This window comes from Stegostoma tigrinum, chromosome 19 (genome assembly GCF_030684315.1).
Source record: "Stegostoma tigrinum isolate sSteTig4 chromosome 19, sSteTig4.hap1, whole genome shotgun sequence".
Lineage (NCBI taxonomy): Eukaryota > Metazoa > Chordata > Chondrichthyes > Orectolobiformes > Stegostomatidae > Stegostoma > Stegostoma tigrinum.
The window spans coordinates 4,955,220-4,976,806 of NC_081372.1; the positions used below are offsets into that span (position 1 = coordinate 4,955,220).

The 21,587-nt window shown below is 47.8% G+C and overlaps 1 protein-coding gene across 1 annotated transcript in view; it reads left to right on the plus strand.

Moving 5' to 3' along the window:
- The first annotated feature begins 7,039 nt into the window (after positions 1-7,039).
- Positions 7,040-21,587, plus strand: part of LOC125461454 (neurocalcin-delta-like) — a 34,200-nt gene continuing 19,652 nt past the window's right edge. Inside the window, exon 1 of the mRNA XM_048550255.2 lies at positions 7,040-7,211. The gene's annotated coding sequence lies outside the window, so the exon portion shown is untranslated. The remainder of the gene's footprint in view (positions 7,212-21,587) is intronic.

Sequence of the window (21,587 nt, forward strand, 5' to 3'; positions counted from 1 at the left end):
CAGCCTGTCTCTGCCTCCCTAACCTGTTCTTCCTCTCACCCATCCCTTCCTCCCACCTCAAGCCGCACCTCCATTTCCTACCTACTAACTTCATCCCACCTCCTTGACCTGTCCATCTTCCCTGGACTGACCTATCCCCTCCCTACCTCCCCACCTATACTCTCCTCTCCACCTATCTTCTTTTCTCTCCATCTTTGGTCCGCCTCCCCCTCTCTTCCTATTTATTCCAGAACCCTCTCCCCATCCCCCCTCTGTGATGTAGGGTCTAGTCCTGAAACGTCTGTTTTTGTGCTCCTGAGATGCTGTTGGGCCTGCTGTGTTCATCCAGCTTCACACTTTGTTATCATATAACAAGGTGTAGAGCTGGATGAACCTGAAACATCAGCCTTCCTGCTCCTCTGTTGTTGCTTGGCCTGCTGTGTTCATCCAGTTCTACACCTTGTTATCTCAGATTCTCCAGCATTGTGTGTTGTGCTCCAGTAGGAAACCACCTCATTAAAAACTAAAAAAAGGGAAAGTTATCATGCCAAGCGAGATTTCAGTCTGAGGTCTGATCTGTCCATCAACAGGAATTAAAACAGGCGGTGAATTTTGGGAAAGTACAGTCAATGCATCCTCTCGCCCTACAGCTATCTCTTATAGAACATTAAGATATAGGCGATCAGATCCTGGGGATTTGTCAGATTTTAGTTCATTACATTTCTTGAATATTAATCTCTCTGCTGATATAAACTATTGGATCTTCACTCATATTAACCCCATAATTCTCTACCATGTAATTTGTGTTTTCTGCTGCCACTTCCTCAGCCCCTTGATCAGTTCTTTAGTTTCTACGCCTAAGAGGCCAATGTTTATTTAATTGCTCTCCTTTTTACTTTCTTGCAAAAGTTCTTACAATTGTTTTATATCCCTACCTATCTTACACTGATATTCTCTTTTTTACCTTTTTTATCAACATTTTGGTTATCCTTTGCTGTTATTACTGTGTGTGAGGGTGTTTGCACGTGATTGCATGTGCGATTGTATGCCAATCTTGGGCATGCATTACTGACTGTGCCTGTGTGTGACAGTGTTTGAGTCACTGTATATATTTGTCCATACATGTTTGCAAGAGGAAGGTGTACTCTATCTTTGTGTCTATTGATGAACGTACATGAGACTATGTGAAGGTGTGCATGAAACTGCATGTCTCTATGCCTCAGAGTGTGTTTTATTCCGTGTACTTCTGTACATATCATTCAATTTCTTTTTCATGTAGGTTTGTAACTTCTGGTGTTGCAATGAGTGCGTCTGTGTTTGTCTCTATGTGTTTGTATCACAGTGTGTTGGGGGGGTGTCAATCTGTAGCAACTGCAGATTGACACCCCCCCCCCATCACTCTGTGTGCATATGTGGCTGTGAGTACATGTGCCACTGTGTGTGTGTGTGTGTGTGTGTGTGTGTGTGTGTGTGTGTGTGTGTGTGTGTGTGTGTAAAACTGTCCATGTGTGGGGCACACTGTGTGCAGTTGGCTGTATATGCGTAGGGTTCGGTCATTATGAGGGTGACTGAGTGTCTGAGTCACTCTGTGTGGAAGTGGATCATTCTGTGCGGATGTCACTGTGTGAGCATTTGTGTCAATCTGTCCATGTAAGGGTGTGGGGGTCACTGTATGAGGGAGTGTGTCACTGTGTCTGTGTAGGGGTTGCTGTGTGAGGGTGTGTATCACCCTGTCTATCTGGGTCACTGTATGTGGGTGTGTGTGGGTCACCCTGTGTGCCTGGGTCAGTGTGTGTGGGGGTATGTGTGGGTCACCCTGTGTGTCTGGGTTACTGCGTGTGAGGGTGTGTGTGTCACCCTGTGTGTCTGAGTCTCTGTGTGTGAGGGTGTATGCGGGTGATCCTATTTGTCTGGGTCACTGTGTGTGTGTGAGGGTGTGTGTGTATCACCCTGGGAGTCTGGGCCAGTGTTTGTGAGGGTATGTGTGCCACCCTGAGCCTGGGTCACTGTGTGTCAGGGTGTGTGTCACACTGGGTGTCTGGGACACTGTGTGTGTGTGAAGGTGTGTGTGTATCACCCTGTGTGTCTGGGCCAGTGTTTGTGAGGGTATGTGTGCCACCCTGAGCCTGGATCACTGTGTGTCAAGGTGTGTGTCACACTGGGTGTCTGGGTCACTGTGTGTGAGGGTGCTTGTGCCACGCTGTGCTTGGGTCACTGTGTGTGAGGGCGTGTGTCACCCTGTGTGTCTGGGTCACTGTATATGAGGGTGCGTGTTTCACCCTGTGCCTGGGGCACTGTGTGTCAGGGTGTGTTGGTCACACTGTGTGTCACCCTGTGTGTCTGGGTCACTGGGTGTGTGTGTGTCACCCTGGGTGTCTGGGCCAGTGTTTGTGAGGGTATGTGTGCCACCCTGAGCCTGGGTCACTCTGTGTCAGGGTGTGTGTCACACTGGGTGCCTGGGTCACTGTGTGTGAGGGTGCGTGTGTCACCCTGTGCCTGGGTCACTGTGTGTGAGGGCATGTGTCACCCTGTGTGTCTGGGTCTCTGTGTGTGAGAGTGCGTGTGTCACCCTGTGCCTGGGTCACTGTGTGTGAGGGCGTGTGTCACCCTGTGTGTCTGGGTCACTGTGTGTGAGGGTGCGTGTGTCACCTGTGCCTGGGTCACTGTGTTTGAGGGTGTGTGTCACCCTGTGTGTTTGGGTCAGTGTGTGTGAGGGTATGTGTGTCACCCTGTGCCTGGGTTACTGTGTGTGAGGGTGTGGGTCACCCTGTGTGTCTGGGCCACTGCATATGAGGGTGTTTATTACCCTGTGTGCCTGGGTCAGTTTGTTGGTGTGTGTGTGTGCCACCCTGTGTGTCTGGGTCACTGTGGGTGAGGGTGTGTGAGTGTCACCCTGTGTGTCTGGATCAGTGTGTGTGTGTGTCACCCTGTATGTCTGGGTCAGTGTGTATGAAGGTGTGTGTCACCCTGTGTGTCTGGGTCTCTGTGTGTGAGAGTGTGTGTCACCCTGTGTGTCTGGGTCTCTGTGTGTGAGGGTGTGTTGGTCACCCTGTGTGTCACCCTGTGTGTCTGGGTCACTGTGTGTGTGTGAGGGTGTGTGTGTGTCACCCTGGCTGTCTGGGCCAGTGTTTGTGAGGGTATGTGTGCCACCCTGAGCCTGAGTCACTCTGTGTCAGGGTGTGTGTCACACTGGGTGTCTGGGTCACTGTGTGTGAGGGTGCGTGTGTCACCCTGTGCCTGGGTCACTGTGTGTGAGGGCGTGTGTCACCCTGTGTGTCTGGGACTCTGTGTGTGAGGGTGCGTGTGTCACCCTGTGCCTGGGTCACTGTGTGTGAGGGCGTGTGTCACCTGTGTGTCTGGGTCTCTGTGTGTGAGGGTGCCTGTGTCACCTGTGCCTGGGTCACTGTGTGTGAGGGTGTGTGTGTCACCCTGTGTCTGGGTCACTGTGTGTGAGGCTGTGGGTCACCCTGTGTGTCTGGGCCACTGCATATGAGGGTGTTTATTACCCTGTGTGCCTGGGTCAGTTTGTTGGTGTGTGTGTGTGCCACCCTGTGTGTCTGGGTCACTGTGGGTGAGGGTGTGTGAGTGTCACCCTGTGTGTCTGAATCAGTGTGTGTGTGTCACCCTGTATGTCTGGGTCAGTGTGTGTGAAGGTGTGTGTCACCCTGTGTGTCTGGGTCTCTGTGTGTGAGAGTGTGTGTCACCCTGTGTGTCTGGGTCAGTGTGTGTGAGGGTGTATGCGGGTGACCCTGTTTGTCTGGGTCAGTGTGTGTGAGGGTGTGTTGGTCACCCTGTGTGTCACCCTGTGTGTCTGGGTCACTGTGTGTGTGTGAGGGTTTGTGTGTGTCACCCTGGGTGTCTGGGCCAGTGTTTGTGAAGGTAGGTGTGCCACCCTGAGCCTGGGTCACTGTGTGTCACACTGGGTGTCTGGGTCACTGTGTGTGAGGGTGCGTGTGTCATCCTGTGCCTGGGTCAAAGTGTGTGAGGGTGTGTGTCACCCTGTGTGTCTGGGTCACTGTGTGTGAGGGTATGTGCCAACCTGAGCCTGGGTCACTGTGTGTCAGGGTGTGTGTCACCCTGGGTGTCTCGGTCACTGTATGTGAGGGTGCGTGTGTCACCCTGTGCCTAGGTCAGTGTGTGTGAGGATGTGTGTCACACTGGGTGTCTGGGTCGCTGTGTGTGAGGGTGCGTGTGTCACCCTGTGCCTGGGTCACTGTGTGTGAGGGTGTGTGTCAACCTGTGTGTTTGGGTCAGTGTGTGTGGGCATGTATGTGTGTCACCCTGGGTGTCTGGGTCACTGTGTGTGAGGGCGTGTGTCATCCTGTGTGTCTGGGCCACTGTGTGTGAGGGTATGTGTGTCACCCTGAGCCTGAGTCACTGTGTGTGAGGGTGTGTGTCACCCTGTGAGTCTGGGTCAGTGTGTGTGAGGGTATGTGTGCCTCCCTGTGCCTGGGTCACTGTGTGTGAGGGTGTGTGTCACCCTGGGTGTGTTTCACTGTGTGTGTGTGTGAGGGTTTGTGTGTATCACCCTGTGTGTCTGGGTCAGTGTGTGTGAGGGTATGTGTGCCATACTGAGCCTGGGTCACTGTGTGTGAGGGTGTGTGTCACCCTGTGTGTCTGGGTCAGTGAGTGTGAGGGTGTGGGTCACCCTGTGTATGAGGGTATGTGTGCCACCCTGTGCCTGGGTCACTGTGGGTGAGGGTGTGTGTCACGCTGTGAGTCTGGGTCAGTGTGTGTGAGGGTATGTGTGCCACACTGTGTGTCTGGGTCACTGTGTGTGAGGGTATGTGTGCCACCCTGAGCCTGGGTCACTGTGTGTGTGGGTGTGTGTCACACTGTGTGTCTGGGTCACTGTGTGTGAAGGTGTGTGTTACCCTGTGTGTCTGGGTCACTGTGTGTGTGTGAGGGTGTGTGTGTATCACCCTGTGTGTCTGGGCCAGTGTTTGTGAGGGTATGTGTGCCACCCTGAGCCTGGGTCACTGTGTGCCAGGTTGTGTGTCACCCTGGGTGTCTGGGTTACTGTGTGTGAGGGTGCGTGTGTCACCCTGTGCCTGGGTCACTGTGTGTCAGGTTGTGTGTCACCCTGTGAGTCTGGGTCAGTGTGTGTGAGGGTATGTGTGCCACCCTGTGCCTGGGTCACTGTGTGTGAGGGTGTGTGTCACCCTGGGTGTCTGGGTCTCTGTGTGTGTGTGAGGGTGTGTGTGTATCACCCTGTGTGTCTGGGTCAGTGTGTGTGAGGGTGTGTGTGTGTCACCCTGTGTGTCTGGGACACTGTGTGTGAGGGTGTGTGTCACCCTGGGTGTGTTTCACTGTGTGTGTGTGTGAGGGTTTGTGTGTATCACCCTGTGTGTCTGGGTCAGTGTGTGTGAGGGTATGTGTGCCACCCTGTGTGTCTGGGTCAGTGTGTGTGAGGGTATGTCTGCCACCCTGAGCCTGGGTCACTGTGTGTGAAGGTGTGTGTCACCCTGGGTGTCTGGGTCACTGTTGTGTGTGAGGGTGTGTGTGTATCACCCTGTGTGTCTAGGCCAGTGTTTGTGAGGGTATGTGTGCCACCCTGAGCCTGGGTCACTGTGTGTCAGGTTGTGTGTCACCCTGGGTTGTCTGGGTCAATGTGTGTGAGGGTGCGTGTGTCAACCTGTGCCTGGGTCACTGTGTGTGAGGATGTGTGTCACCCTGTGTGTCTGGGTCACTGTGTGTGAGGGTACGTGTGCCAACCTGAGCCTGGGTCACTGTGTGTCAGGGTGTGTGTCACCCTGGGTGTCTAGGTCACTGTGTGTGATGGTATGTGTGTCACCCTGTGCCTGGGTCACTGTGTGTCTGGGTCACTGTGTATGAGGGTATGTGTGCCACCCTGTGCCTGGGTCACTGTGTGTATGGGTGTGTGTCATCCTGTGTGTCTGGGTCCCTGTGTGTGAGGGTGTATGCGGGTAACCCTGTGTGTCTGGGTCAGTATGTGTGAGGGGGTGTGGGTCACCCTGTGTGTCTGGGTCACTGCGTATGAGGGTGCTTATCACCCTGTGTTTCTGGGTCAGTTTGTTGGTGTGTGTGTGTGTGTGTCACCCTGCGTGTCTGGGTCTGTGTGTGTGGGGGTGTATGTGGGTCACCCTGTGTGTCTGGGCCACTGCATATGAGGGTGTTTATCACCCTGTGTGTCTGGGTCAGTTTGTTTGTGTGTGTGTGTGTTACTCTGTGTGTCTGGGTCACTGTGGGTGAGGGTGTGTGTGTATCACCCTGTGTGTCTGGGTCAGTGTGTGTTGGGGTGTGTGTGGGTCACCCTGTGTGTCTGGGCCACTGCATATGAGGGTGTTTATCACCCTGTGTGTCTGGGTCAGTTTGTTTGTGTGTGTGTGTGTGTTACTCTGTGTGTCTGGGTCACTGTGGGTGAGGGTGTGTGTGTGTCACCCTGTGTGTCTGGGTCAGTGTGTGTGAGGGTGTGTGTGTGTCACCCTGTGTGTCTGGGTCACTGTGTGAGGGAGTGTGTCACCCTGTGTGTCTAGGTCACTATGTGTGTGAGGGTGTGTGTGTCACACTGCGTGTCTGGGTCAGTTTGCGGGGGTGTGTGTCATCCTGTGTGTCTGGGTCAGTGTGTGTGAGGGTGTGTGTGTGTGTGTGTGACCCCATGTGTCTGGGTCAGTTTGTGGGGGCGTGTGTCTGGGTCACCCTGTGTGTCTGGGTCAGTGTGTGTGTAGGGTGTGTAATTCACCCTGTGTGACTGGGTCACTGTTTGTGTGAGGGGGTGTGTGTGTCACCCTGTGTGTCTGGGTCAGTGTGTGTGAGGGTGTGTGTGTATCACCCTGTGTGTCTGGGTCAGTGTGTGAGGGTGTTACCCTGTGTGTCTGGGTCAGTGTGTGTGTGTCACCCTGTGTGTCTGCGTCAGTGTGTCTGGGTCAGTGTGTGTGAGGGTGTGTGTGTATCACCCTGTGTGTCTGGGTCAGTGTGTGAGGGTGTTACCCTGTGTGTCTGGGTCAGTGTGTGAGGGTGTTACCCTGTGTGTCTGGGTCAGTGTGTGTGCTGACAGCGCCCTCCCTCCCACTCCCGTATTGCAGCTTGAATCGCCGTGACTTCCTCTTCCTCCCTTTCTCCATGTAAGGTCCCCGCTCTGATCTCACTCAGTTCCCCGGGGTTCCGAGGCTGTTTGCTGCGAAACAGGTTTCAGTGAGAGCGGGGACGGAGAGGCTGCAGAGCCAGGTACTGAGCCCCGAGCCCCCCTCGGGAGGAAGAGCCTGAACACGGTGAGTATGTGTGTGTGTGTGTGTGTGTATGTGTGCCTGAGCGAACCAGAGCCAGTGTGAGTCCATTGTAGATGTTTAAATTCCGGTCAGAACCGACACTGCACACAGGAGACAAAAGGGAACATGCAGTGAGAAGTACTGGGCTGGGGAAGCGAAGTGTGTAAAAAGTGTCAGAAATATACAGCGAGCCTGAGTGTGTATCAGCAATGACCAGCAATCAGCTCGAGGGTTTTATTTGAAAAAAACCCTTGTATACGTGCGTGTGAGCAAAGCAGCGAGACAGAGACAGACAGACAGAATTAGCATGTGCAAGAGAGAGTGTGGCGGGGTGGGTGATGAATGAATATTGGGTCCACACGAGTATGAAAAGAAAGCAGCAAAATGAGAGTCGGACAGAGGCAAAAACAAAATGTATCTGTCAGTGTCGTGGGATATCCCAGAATGAATGTGCGAGTGAGTGTGACAATGTGCACCAGGGGTGATCCGAATTGAGTGAGTGTAAATGGATGCCCCAGGGTTAATCCGAATTGAGTGTGAATGTATACATAAGGGTTAATCCAAATTGAGCGTGTAAGAATGTGCGCCCCAGGGTTAATCCAGACTGAGTGATTGGATTAGGGTGCCAGAATGAGTGTAAATGTCACTGTCCGTGATAGGAAAGAGCAGTCTGTCAGCTGAGAGAACATCAGTATGCGAAAGCCATTGAGAAAGACGGAAAAATCTGTACATGTCCGGCGACCTGAGCGTGAGAGAATCAGAAAGACGTTGAACAGGCAAATTCCAGACAGCAATCCATAGATTACTGCAGACTAATGACCATCGAGGGATACAGACAGAGTATTAAAAAGAAGCTTTAATATAGCTGATCAGGTCCGATCTAATTGAAATTCAGTGCGGCTTTAATGGGCTGAATAGCCTGCTGTGCTGCTGTTCCTCCGTTGTCAAACTGAGCGAGTTTTACAGAATCGGTGAGCAAAGACGATGAATGGATGGATGTGAGAGGCTGGCACTGAGTGTGTAAAAATGGTCTGAGTGTGGGTAAAGGGGTGTGCAGGCTGTGGAGGGGCTACAGAAATGCCCCATGAATTTGCTGTGATAATCTGATATTGGTGAAATTTGAAATAAATGTGGCAATTTTGATGATTAGGATCTGTGCAGGGCTTTGCAGGGCTGATATTAGGGGCAGCAATCAGGGTATCTGGGGTCATTAATATTGTTTAGTGTTGTGTAGCGTAACTGCAGGTTAACCACATTGAAATATTAATCCCACTGATGCAGCTGCTTAGACAGTACTTAATAAATCCTGTAAATTGGAGCAATGGGGTCAGTGATGGGTTTGAGAGATTAATATTAAGGATCAGTGTTTAGACTAATGATGGACTTTAAAGTCTAGATTCAGTAACTGAGGTCAGTTGTAGGGTTCAGGGCTTTTGGGGGTCAGTGATGGGGTTTAGAGTTTAGTTTTAGAGTCAATGATGGAGAGGGATAAAGTTTAGTTGTGGGGTCAGCCATTGGAATTAATGTTTAGATTTAGGATAAGTGGCGGGGTTTAGGGATTAGTTTTGGGGCCAGGATTGGGGTTTCAGGTTTAGTTTTAGAGTCAACGACAGGCATAGGATTTAGTTTTGGGGTCAGGATTGGGGTTTAAGACAGGGAATATATGCTATGAGTTGAAAATTTTTCAGGGACTTGGATGGTTACCCTCAGTGACCCTTACCCATATTCCAGTGCAATTCACAGGCAAACCCAGGGCAATGGCCACAGCTTCGGGTCTAATTCCCAAGCTGTGCCCCCTGCAAGAATTTCAGAGCTTACAGTGTGTATCATGCAGCTAATGGTCCCAGCAACAACACTGACAGAGAAACAATTTGCATTTATGTAGCTCCTTTCACAGCCTCGGAGGACTTCAAAGCTGTTCATAACCATTAAAATATTTCTGAAGTATTGTCAGTGGAGGAAACAGACTGTGTGCAGCAAGCTCCTGCAAACAGCAAAAAGATAATGGCAAGATAATCTGATTTTATTGATGCTGGCTGAGAGATAAATCTTGAGTTCGGTGACCTTGTTCTTTAAATAGTCCTGTGGAATCCTTCACCAGAGAGGGTAGACAGAAGGCAGTATCTCCTGGTACTGCACTGGGATCACATGCATTAACGAGTGAGGCTCAAACCCACAAACTTGAGACTTTACTCGCCAAACTAGTGCTACCTGAAAGGAAAGTAAACAGAAAAACATTCTAAGAATGCTTGTAGTGATGCATGATTTCCCATGTGAAAAGGTCTGTGGGACTGTAAAACCGGTAACACGCTGGTGCAATTAACTGGTTCAAAAAGGAGCTGCACTAATTTCTGCCTGATAACAGGGAGGTCCTTTGCAACCACAGGTGAAGTGTACAGCGTGAAATGTAAGAGTTGTACGGTGGGATTGTAAAGCTGGGGTGCGAGAACGGAGGCTGGGGCGAAATTGGGATTAAATACAGGCAATTTGAGGAGTCTAAAGAGGTGGCTGTAGACTCAACGAGAATAGAAAGAGAGCAGCATTTAATTTTTAAAACTGCACAAGAGTTGTGCCAGCTTTAGACATCAGCATTCCAGCAAACCAGGTTGCACACTTCAACACACACTCCCCCCTCCCTGGTACCCCAAAGTCAGCCAGCTCTTGTCGTGCTTCCCATCCTCTCAATGGGCAAAGTACAGGCCACCCCAAAGCGGTCTGTCTGTCCCACTCACGTATTGACTCTACTTCAGGGGTAAATTAAAACTGTTCATTTTCCCTTTGCCCGGTTTAACGAGGATTTTTCACAACTTAGTCTAGCATTGTTTGCAATAATTAAAGATGAAAATACTGGAACACTGGAGAAAATAATTATAAATGTAAGATTTGTGGTGACGATACCCGAACTGAACCACAGCCGTATCTCTCAGGTGCTGCTGGATTGTATCCATTCAGTTCATGTTATCAGCACTGTATTAAAAATTGCACATCTAACCAAATCTGTTTTGTTAAAATCTGAATGTTTCCCTGCTCCAAGCCCACTGTTGGGAAGTAGTTTGACTGACACACTCAAATCATCATAGATCACTTTGCCAATGTGAATCAGATCAAGACAGCAGCATAAATAAGATGAACACAGTGTCTTTAGCTCTCTCCTTTCACCTTGAACATTACAATTCCACCACCTCCTGATCTGAGGCACCATCGTGCAGTTTGAAGTCGATGAGGACTTGCTGTTGCTGCTGTCAATTCAACAACTGGCAAATAATTGAATGCCTAGCAGGTTCTGACATCAATTGACCCTTTCTTTACTCAACTTTGCTGGTCACCAAACTTTTACAGCCCAGGTACAGGCCATTCAGTCCATCATTTCTGATGAGTAATTCACTTAGTGCCATTCTCCCACCTTCTTTTGATAAACCTACACATTCTTAGTTTTCATATAACAATCTAATTACCTTTTGAATGTTCCAGTTGAATCTACCTCTTTCCCAAGCTCTCGGATAGTGCTTTCTGCAATACTCTCTGCTAATTGCTTCAAATCTTTTCCATCTCTGCCCTGATCCTTTCACAAGAGGGAACAGTTTCTCTCTACCTACTCTGGCTAATCCCCTGCTGATTGTGAACATTTCCATCAAATATCCTCTCAATATCCTTTTGTCCAAGAAGACAGTCCTAAAACCTCCAATCTATCCATGTTACTGAAGTTCCTCATCACTGGAGTTATTCACATGAATCCCTTCTGCATTCTGTCCAATGCCTTCACATCCTTCTTAAATGTGCTGCCTAGAACCATATACAGTCCTCTAGCTGAGGCCGAACTGAATGTCTGACAAGTTCAACATCACCTCCTTGCTGTTGAACTCTTAAGACCCTATTGATAAAGCCGAGGATATTGCATACTTTACTGGCTGCTCTCTCCACCTGTTCTGCCACCAACCACCCAAACCCCTCCCCACTATAGCATAAATGCTGCCCCCTCCACACTTCACTTTACCTCTGATGAAGAGTCATCTAGGCTCAAAACATTAGCTTGCTCTCTCTCTGTAATGCTACCTGACCACTGATCTCCAGCATTTGTTTGCTTTCAGTTCAGCTTCCAGCATCTGCAGCAATTTGCTCCTGCCACCTTCAATGATCTGTGTACATATGCACCTGGGTTTCTCTGCTTCTAACATCTTTAAGACTTATGCTCTTTCTTTCTTGTTGTATCTGCTCACTGAAATGAACCACCTCATACATCTCTGCATTCAACTTTATCTGCTACCTATCCATCTTGTGTCTTTTGGAGTACTGAACTGCCCCTCTCATAGTTTACAATGTTTTCAAGTGTCATATCATCTGAAAACTTGATTGGTTTGGAATGGCCCACTCGTACACTATAGCCTAGGTCATTAGTACATAGAGTTATAGATTCACACAGTATGGAAACAGACCCTTCAGTCCGCTTAGTCCCACTTCCTTGTGTTTGGCTAATATCCCTGTAAACCTTTCCCATTCATATACCTATCCAAATGTCTTTTTAATGTTGTAACTGCACCTGCATCCACCACTTCCTCTGGCAGTTCATTCCACACACTCTGTGTAAGAAAAGGTGCCCCGCGTGTCCTTTTTAAAACTTCTCCTCTCTGCTTAAAAATATGCCCCCTAGTTTTGAACTCCCCCATCCTAGGGAAAAGACCCTTATCATTCACCTGTTCTATGCCACTCATGATTTTGTAAACTTCTATAAGGTTACCCCTCAACCTCCCACGCTCCAGTGCAAAAGGTCCCAGCCTCGTCTAATAACTACCCACCCAGTGGAACTCCTACATAAATCTTCCACCAGCTTAAAAGACACTCCATTATAACCATAGCTTCTATTTTTCTGGTCTATTAACCAGACTTGTATTCAACTTGCCACTGTTCCTTTTTATATTCTGTTCTGTACAACTTCTTTTGAATTTCTGTATTCATCATATCATCTGCACTGCTCAGCTCTGCACTATATTTGCTTCTTGTCAACTTATATCCTAATGAAACAAGATTTGCATTTCCACAGTGCCTTCATAACATCATGACATTGCAAAGTGCTTGCCAGGCAATGCATTCCAACTGAAATGTAGTCACTGTTGTAACGTAGGAAACACAGTAACCGGCCAAGCAGCATCTTAGGACCACAAAAGCTGACATTTCAAGCCTAGACCCTTCATCAGAAAAAGCAGGATCTAGGCCCAAAACGTCTGCTTTTGTGCTCCTTAGATGCTGCTAGGCCTGCTGTGTTCATCCAGCTCCAAACCTTGTTATCTCAGGTTCTCCAGCATCGGCAGTTCCCATTATCTCTAAACACAGTAACTAACTCATCTCGAACCCTCCCACAGTACAGCACTCCATCAGTACTCACCCTCTCCCAGTGCAATACTTCCTCAGCAAAAGAATACACCTTTTAGGAATGTTGACTGAGAGATAAATATTGTCCAAGACAGCATGGATAATTCCCATCCCGTTCCTAGAAATGGTGCCATGTGATGTTTCATACCTTATACAGGATAATGTCACATCAAAAAATACCATTTCAATAATTCCTCAGAATTCACCCAATCACAATGCAGCACTCCCTCAGCACTGACCCTCCGAGAGTGCCCACTCCCTCAGCACTGACCCTCCGACAGTGCGGCGCTCCCTCAGCACTGACCCTCTGACAGTGCGGCAATCTCTCAGCACTGAGCCCCCCCCCAAAACAGCGCCCCCTCCCTCAGCACTGACCCTCCGACAGTGCGGCACTACATCAGCGCTGACCCTCCGACAGTGCCCACTCCCTCAGCATTGACCCTCTGACAGTGCGGCAATCTCTCAGCACTGAACCCCCCCCCAAAACAGCGCCCCCTCCCTCAGCACTGACCCTCCGACAGTGCGGTGCTTCAATAGACAATAGACAATAGGTGCAGGAGTAGGCCATTCGGCCCTTCGAGCCAGCACCACCATTCAGTATGATCATGGCTGATCATCCACAGTCAGTATCCTGTTCCTGCCTTATCCCCATAACCCTTGATTCCACTATCTTTAAGAGCTCTATCTATGTCTTTCTTCAAAATATTCAGAGACTTGGCCTCCAGTGGCTTCTGGGGCAGAGCATTCCATATATCCACCACTCTCTGGGTGAAGAGGTTTCTCCTCAACTCTGTTCTAAATGGCCTACCCCTTATTTTTAAACTGTGTCCTCTGGTTCTGGACTCCCCCATCAATGGAAACATGCTTCCTGCCGCCAGAGCGTCCAATCCCTTAATAATCTCATACATCTCAATCAGATCCCCTCTCATCCTTCTAAACTCAAGTGTATACAAGCCCAGTCGCTCCAATCTTTCAACATATGATAGTCCCGCCATTCCAGGAATTGACCTCGTGAACCTACGCTGCACTCCTCAATAGCCAGAATGTCCTTCCTCAAATTTGGAGACCAAAACTGCACACAATACTCCAGGTGTGGTCTCACCAGGGCCCTGTACAGCTGCACAAGGACCTCTTTGCTCCTATACTCAATTCCTCAGCACTGACTTTCTGACAATGCAATCCTCACTGACTCTTGCATTGGGAGTGGAAGGGCTGACGTTTCAGACCTCGACCCTTCATCAAAAATGGGGGAGGGGAAGGGGGTTCTGAAAGAAACATGGAGAGAGGGGGAGGCGGATAGAAGATGGATAGAGCAAAAGATAGATGGAGAGGAGACAGATAAGTCAAAGAGGCGGGGATGGAGCCAGTAAAGGTGAGTGTGGGGTGGTAGGGAGGAGATAGGTCAGTCCAGGGAGGATGGACAGGTCAAGGGGGCAGGATGAGGTTAGTAGGTAGGAAATGGGGGTGCGGCTTGAGGTGGGAGGAGGGGATAGGTGAGAGGAAGAACAGGTTAGGGAGGCGGGGACAAGCTGGGCTGGTTTTGGGATGCGGTACTGGGAGGGGAGATTTTGAAACTTGTGAAATCCACATTGATACCATTGGGCTGCAGGGTTCCCAAGCAGAATATGAGTTGCTGCTCCTGTAACCTTCAGGTGGCATCATTATGGCACTGCAGGAGGCCCAGGATTGACATGTCCTCTGAGGAATGGGAGGGGGAGTTAAAATGGTTCGTGACTGGGAGGTGCAGTTCTTTATTATGAACCGAGCAGAGATGTTCTGCAAAGCGGTCCCCAAGCCTCCGCTTGGTTTTCTCGGTGTAGCGGAGGCCACACTGGGTACAATGGATGTAGTATACCACATTGGCAGATGTGCAGGTGAACATCTGCTTGATGTGGAAAGTCTTCCTGGGGCCTGGAATGGGGGTGAGGGAGGAGGTATGGGGCAAGTGTACAACTTCCTGCAGTTGCAGGGGAAGGTGCCGGGTGTGCTGGGGTTGGAGGGGAGTGTGGAGCGGACAAGGGAGTCACGGAGAGAGTGGTCCCTCCGCAAAGCAGACAAGGGTGGGGATGGAAAAATGTCTTTGGTGGCGGAAGTGTCAGAGACAGATACCTTGTTATCTCCGATTCTCCAGCATCTGCAGTTCCTATTGTCTCTTGCCTTGGGGGTGTTTGAATTATATGTTCAGGTCTTTGGTGTGGCTCCACAATCTCTAACCTGGAGGCAAGGGTTCTGAAACTGTGCCCTCGTGTAACAAATAGTGAACAATCATCTCACTGAATCTCCTGCACCCCAACAACAATTCAAACCATTGAAACAATATAAAACTCTGGAGGCTTTTTAAATTCATTAACAGGATTTTAACATCACATCAGCACTTATTGCCCAGAATAAAAACCAAAAGAACTGCGGATGCTGTAAATCATAAACAAAAACAGAAGTTGCTGGAAAATCTCAGCAGGTCTGGCAGCATCTGTGAAGAAAAAACAGAGTTAATGTTTCTGGTCTGGTGACCCTTTCTCAGAGGGATCTGTTCTGGGGAAGGGTCGCTGGACCCAAAACATTAACTCTTTGTTTTCCATCACAGATGCTGCCAGACCTAATGAACTTATTGCCCAGAGATCAGTTATGAACCAGCCACATTGCTGTGCGCCTGGAGTCACATGTAGGCCAGACCAGGCGAGGATGGCAAATTTATTTCCCTAAAGGACATTAGTGAACTAGATGGGGCTTCTGACAGAGGACAATGGTTTCATGGTCATGACTAGATTCTTAATTTCAGATTTCTTGCCATGTTGGGATTTGAGCCCAGATTCCCAGAACTGGTGTAATCTGTAACCACAGGTGAGGTGCCGGAGGACTGGCAGTGGCTAAATTTGTGCCTTTATTTAAGAAAGGCTGCAAGGAGAAGCCTGGGAACAATAGACATGAGAGTCTGACATTGCTAGTGGGTAAGTTGGAGGTGATTCTGAAAGCATTTGGAGAGGCAAAGACTGATGAGGACAGTCACCTTGCTTTTGTGAGGGAAATTTTGTCTTTCTCAAACTTGATTGAGTTTTTTGAGGAAGTAACCAAAATGGTTGATGAGAGCAGAGCAACAGATGTTATTTAGATGGACTTTAGTAAAGTAGGTAGTAACTGTGAAGAACTAAGTTGGATTCATTTCAAGAAATGGGTCTTACAGGTAAATCTGATGAACTCGGGGCATGTTTAAGATCATGGGATTGATATGTCATAGCTATTACAGACACTTGGCCGAGAGATTGGCAGCTCAACATGCTCGGTTTTGGATGTGATAGGAAGGATAGAAAAGGAGGCAAGAAAAGAGGGAGTTGGCATTTTTGACTAAGGAATACATTACTGCTGTAACTAGGGAAGATACTTCTGAAAAAAATTACAAATAAGAAAGGAAAGATCACTTTGATGGGTTTGTATAATAGCGACCCCCCCCCCGAATAGTAAGAGAGAAATTGACTAACGAGTATGTAGGGAGATCTCAGATATATGTAAGCACAATATGTTTGTAATAATGGGGTTTAAATTTTCCAAACTTTGACTGTAACTACAATATTATTAAAGGTTTGGATGGTGTAGAATTTGTCAAATGTGCTCAAGAAAATTTTCTTTGTCAATACGTGGATGCTCCTTCTCGAAAAAGAGAAAAACTAGACCTTCTAAGATAACAAAGTGTGGAGCTGGATGAACACAGCAGGCCAAGCAGCATCTCAGGAGCACAAAAGCTGACGTTTCGGGCCTAGACCCTTCATCAGAGAGGGGGTTGGGGAGAGGGTTCTGGAATAAATAGGGAGAGAGGGAGAGGCGGACCGAAGATGGAGAGAAAAGAAGATAGGTGGAGAGGAGAGTATAGGTGGGGAGGGGATAGGTCAGTCCAGGGAAGACGGACAGGTCAAGGAGGTGGGATGAGGTTAGTAGGTAGGAAATGGAGGTGCGGCTTGGGGTGGGAGGAAGGGATGGGTGAGAGGAAGAACAGGTTAGGGAAGCAGAGACAGGCTGGGCTGGTTTTGGCATGCAGTGAGTGGAGGTGAAGAGCTGGGCTGGTTGTGTGATGCAGTGGGGGAAGGGGAGATTTTGAAGCTGGTGAAGTCCACATTGATATCATTGGGCTGCAGGGTTCCCAAGCGGAAAATGAGTTGCTGTTCCTGCAACCTTCGGGTGGCATCATTGTGGCACTGCAGGAGGCCCATGATGGACATGTCATCTAAAGAATGGGAGGGGGAGTTGAAATGGTTCGCGACTGGGAGGTGCAGTTGTTTATTGCGAACCGAGCGGAGGTGTTCTGCAAAGCGGTCCCCAAGTCTCCGCTTGGTTTCCCCAATGTAGAGGAAGCCACACCGGGTCCAATGGATACAGTATACCACATTGGCAGATGTGCAGGTGAACCTCTGCTTAATATGGAAAGTCATCTTGGGGCCTGGGATGAGGGTGAGGGAGGAGGTGTGGGGGCAAGTGTAGCATTTCCTGCGGGTACGGGGTGTGGTGGGGTTGGAGGGCAGTGTGGAGCGAACAAGGGAGTCACGGAGAGAGTGGTCTCTCCGGAAAGCAGACAAGGGTGGGGATGGAAAAATGTCTGGGTAGGGCAGGTGACTGAAGTAAAAGTGGGGTAACACTTTGGCTCTGGCGATCATAGTTCTATTAGTTTCAAAATGGTTATGGTAAAAGATTAGCCATCCATAAAAGTTAAAGGTTTTGATTGGAGTAAGGCAAATTTTAATGGTGTGATCGAGAACTTTCAAAAGTTGATTGGAGTAGTCAAGTCTGACAAGTGGAAGACATTCAAGAGTGTGATGACAAGAGCTCAGAGGCATTTTGTTCCTGTTAGAGTGAACATAAAGCTGATAAGATTAAGGAACAGTGGATGTATAAAGATTTTGAGGTTCTAGTCAAGAATAAAAGAAAATCTTTTTTTAGATGTAGACAACTTGGTTCAATTGAACCTCTTAATTAATATAAAGAGTGGAGGGGCATTCTTAAGAGAGCAATCAGGAAGGCAAAGAAGGGATATGAGATAGCATTGACAGATAAGGTTAAGGATAATCCAAAGATTCTGCAAATACATTAAGAGCAAGAGGGTAACTAGAGAGAGGGTTGGGCCTCATAAAGATCAAGGAGGTTGTCTTTGTGTTGAACCCCAGGAAAAGGGAGAGAGATTAAGTGAATATTTCACGTCAATTTTTACTGTGGAGAAAGAAATGGAGTCTAGAGAACGCAGAGAAATAAACTTTGATGTCTTAAAAACAGTTCACATTTCAGAACAGGAAGTTTGGGGGGTGTGAGAAAATATAAAGGTAGATAAATCTTCGGGACCTGATCTAATGTGTCCCAGAATGTTGTGGCAAGGAAGAGATGAAACTATGAGACCCCTTGCAAAAATATTTGTGTGATCCATAACTACGGGTGAGGTACCTAATGACTGGAGGTTTGCTAATGATGTACTACATCATAAAGAGAAACCAGGGAAATATAGACCTGTGAATCTGATTTCGGTAATGGGTAAATTGGTGGAGGTGATTATAAAAGATAGGATTTGTGATCATTTTAGAGAGGCAAAAGTTGATTAGGGATGGGTAGCATGGTTTTGTCTGGGGAAAATTGCATCTCTCAAACTTGATTGAGTTTTTTGAGGAAGTTTGGCAGAGCAGTAGATGTTTATTTGAATTTTGGTAAAACCTTTGACAAAATTCTGCACTGTAGACTAATTAGTAAAGTTAGGTCACATGCGATTCAGGGTGAGCTTGCCAATTGGATACATGACTGGCTTAGCGGCAGGAGGCAGAGAGTAATGGTAGAGGGCTGCTCTTTGGACTGGAGGTCTGTGACCAGCTGGGTTGGACAGGGATTGATTCTGGGTCATCTTTTATTTGTTATTTATAGAACATTACAGCACAGTACAGGCCCTTCGGCCCTCGATGTTATGCCGACATGTCATACCAATCTGAAGCCCATCTAACCTACACTATTCCATGCACGTCCGTATAAATTATTTGGATGAGAATATTGAAGACATGGTTTGTGAGTTTGCAGATGACATCAAAATTCATGGCAGAATAGACAGTAAGAGTTTCCTAAGATTACAAAGGGATCTTGATGAAATGGGTCAGTGGGCAGAAAAATGGCAGATGGAGTTCAATCTGGATAAACACGAGACGTAACATTTTGGATAGGGCTTATACAATTATTGGTAGGGCCTTGAGTAGTGTTGTAGAACAGAGGGACCTAGGGGTCCCTCTCTCCCTTTTCCTGGGGTTCAACACAAAGACAACCTCCTTGATCTTTATGAGGCCCAACCCTCTCTCTAGTTACCCTCTTGCTCTTAATGTATTTGCAGAATCTTTGGATTATCCTTAACCTTATCTGTCAATGCTATCTCATATCCCTTCTTTGCCTTCCTGATTGCTCTCTTAAGAATGCCCCTCCACTCTTTATATTAATTAAGAGGTTCAATTGAACCAAGTTGTCTACATCTAGGGGACCTAGGGGTACAGGTATGTAATTCTTGAAAGTTTTCATCACATTTAGACAGGCTGGTTCAACACTCTTGCCTTCATTGCTCAGTCCAGGACATTGTACAGGACATTGGTGAGGCCTCTTCTGGAATACTGTTCCGGTTGCCCTGTTATAGGAAGGATGTTATCAAGTTGGAGAGCGTTCAGAAGAGATTTACCAGGATGTTGCCACGTGTAGAAGATCTGAGTTATAAGGAAAGGCTGGATAGGCCAGGACTTCTTTCACTGGAGCATAGGAGGTTGAGAGGTGACCTGATAGAAGTTTATAAAATAATGAGAGGTCTGGATAGAGGTGGTGGTAATTGTCTTTTCCCTAAGATGGGGAATTTCAAAACTAGTGAGCACGTTTTTAAGGTGAAAGGAGAGAGATTTAAGAAAGACATTTAAGATGCAAATTTTTTACACAGAGGGTGGCTCGTGCATGGAATGAACTTCCTGAGGAAGTGGTTGATGCGAGTACAGCTACAACGTTTAAAAGACAATTGGATGGATATATAAGTAGGAACGGTTTGGAAGGATATGGGCCAGGAGCAGGCAGGTGGGACTAGTTGTGTTTGGGATTATGTTCAGCATGAGTTGGTTGGACCGAAGGCTCTGTTTCTGTGCTGTGTGACTGTATGAATCTTTGACATGGTTGACCACTTAGTAAAGTTAGATTACATGGGATTCAAGGTGAGCTTGCCAATTTGATTCAATATTGGTTTAACAGCAGGAGACAGAGAGTAATGGTGGAAAATTATTTTTTGGACAGAGGTCTGTTACCAGCTGTATTCCACAGGGATCTGTACTGGGTCTATGTTTTTTTTTGCCATATATGTAAATGGGTTGGAGGAGAATTTATCGGAGGTATGTTAGTAAGTTTGCAAATGACATCTAAATTGTTGGTATGGTAGATATTGAGGTGGGAGTGACCACTGTCTAAATAGAAAGGCAACATTTGACCAAGTGTAGCATTAAGAATCCTGAGCCAAGGTGATGCTAAGGGGAATTGGGGGAGTACTCTCTGCCAGTTGGAACCATCTGGCACATACAAAGCTCGGGGTATATGTTGGAGGTCAGCCCTCTCAGCTCCAAGTTAGCTCTGCAGAAGTTCCTCAGAGTAGCCGCTTGATTCCAAAGAGATCTTGATCAATTAATGGGTTGAGGAGTGGCGAATGGAGTTTAATTTGGCACAACAAACAAGGGCAGGACTTATACAATTAATAGTAGGTTTTGGAGTAGATCACTTAATAGTAGGGTCTGTGTCGTGTTGTCAAACAGAGAGACCTAGGGATTCAGGTATATAATTCTTTGAAATTTGTGTCAAAGGTAGACAGGGTGATTAAGAAAGTGTTGAGCATGCTTGCCTTCATTGATCAGAGCTTTGAGTGTGGGAGTTTGGACATCATGTTGAGTTGTACAGAACATTGGTGAGGCCTCTTCTGGAGTATTATATATAGCTCTGGCAACCCAGGAAGGATATAGGAAGGATATCATTATACTGGAGAGGTTTCCGAAAAGATTTCCCAGGACGTTGCCAGGAATGGAAGGTTTGAGTTATAAGGAGAGGCTAGGCTGGGGCTTCTTTCACTGGAGTTTTGGAGATTGGGGGCTGATCTTACAAGAAGTTTATAAAATCATGAGAGGCCCAGATAAGGAGAATAGCAGTGGTCTTTTTCCCTCAATTGGGGGAGTTCAAAACTACCGGTCATATTTTTAAAGTGAGAGGAGAAAGTTTTAAAAAGGACATGAGGGACAGCTCTGTGTGTGTGAAATGAGCTGCCAGTGGAATGTTGGATGTGAGTACACTTACAATTTCTTTTTAAAGATTGGATAAACACATGAACAGAAAAGGTTTGGAGAGATATGGGCCAGGAGCAGGCAGATGGGACTGGTTTAGTTTGGGAACATGGTCGGAGTGGACTGGTTGGAGCAGAGGGTCTATAACATTACTTGGGTCTCTGGATTAATGGTCGACTGATAACACTACTAGGCCTTGAAGACTGTTTTATCAGAGATAATAGGAATTGCAGATGCTGGAGAATCCAAGATGACAAAGTGTGGAGCTGGATGATCACAGCAGGCCAAGCAGCTCCTTAAGAGCAGGAAGGCTGACGTTTTGGGCCTAGACCCTTTCTGATGAAGGGTCTAGGCCCAAAACGTCAGCCTTCCTGCTCTTAAGGTGCTGCTTGGCCTGCTATGTTCATCCAGCACCTCACCTTGTTACCTTGAAGAATGTTGTTTGTGTCATTGTAGCTCAGTAACTCTGGCTGTGCGTCAGTGTGATGCAAGATGCTTCAGCAAGTCCACCTCTGTCAGGGTCTGTCTCTGTATCTCCACCTTTCATGCCGTGTCTCAATGCACCTCTGCGAGTCACACCGTCTCTCTGTGCATTTCGCACTGCACCACATGGCAGAAAAACCTGTTTCAGTCCATTTTTCTGGTCATTCCTGGAACATGGGTGTTTTTGGCAACACCACTATCTGTTGCATGTCCTTAACTGCCCACAAGG